The following is an 845-nucleotide window of genomic DNA, read 5'->3' as shown; positions in this document are numbered from 1 at the left end:
CATACGAGTGTTTTGGGTTTTTTATAACTGAATAAAATTTAACCATAGGCTAGGTCACCATCACTGGTAGATGCCAATGGATTCACATTAACTTTTTCAAGCCATTGTGTTTATGTTGATACATCGTAATAGTAATGCACGGGTATTCACCTTGGTAATATATTAAGCAATGGACCGCAGATTTGGCCTGCGCTGCCTAGTCTATAGTGCTAATGGGTTTTCCAAAGTGTTTAACCCACTACAACACTCATTAGCTCTGCTTTTGACCTTTAATGTAATAGTTAATGTAATCTCAGTTATTCTTGGAAGGAAGGGAGGAAGGCAGGAAGGGAGGCAGACATAAGATAACAGTTTTTAAACTTCTTTGGGTTTGGGGCATCAAAGAGAATCTGAAAATTATTCACTCTCTTCCAAATAAATGCCCACTCTTATAATACTTTGTATTTAATTTCAGGGCATCGGAGTGATGTTTCTCAAAATATCATCCATGAGCTATCAGCACCCAAATTTCTGGAAGTGCTAGTGAAAAGTTAAGATTCCTGAGTCCCACTGCAGGCTTACTGGATTGCAATCTCACAGGATCAGGCCCAGAAATAAGACTTTTAACAATGTCCACAGGTGAGACTATTTGAAGGTAAACTTTATTATCAAAGGAAACCCATATAGACACATACATATCATTTTAAAAAGTAAAATGGTACTAAAAGGTTTATAATTAAAAACTAGCAGTTTCTTACTCCCTTCCCCACACTCCGTCCTAGCCCTACAGGTTACCACCCTCAACTTCTCTAGCTGGTTTCACTGATATTTTCTTCCATATCTTTAAAAATGATGTGCTTATATTG

Source organism: Rhinolophus sinicus, linkage group LG07 (genome assembly GCF_036562045.2).
Source record: "Rhinolophus sinicus isolate RSC01 linkage group LG07, ASM3656204v1, whole genome shotgun sequence".
NCBI lineage: Eukaryota > Metazoa > Chordata > Mammalia > Chiroptera > Rhinolophidae > Rhinolophus > Rhinolophus sinicus.
The sequence above is the reverse complement of the archived record's forward strand: the minus strand, read 5'-3'. Positions refer to the sequence as shown.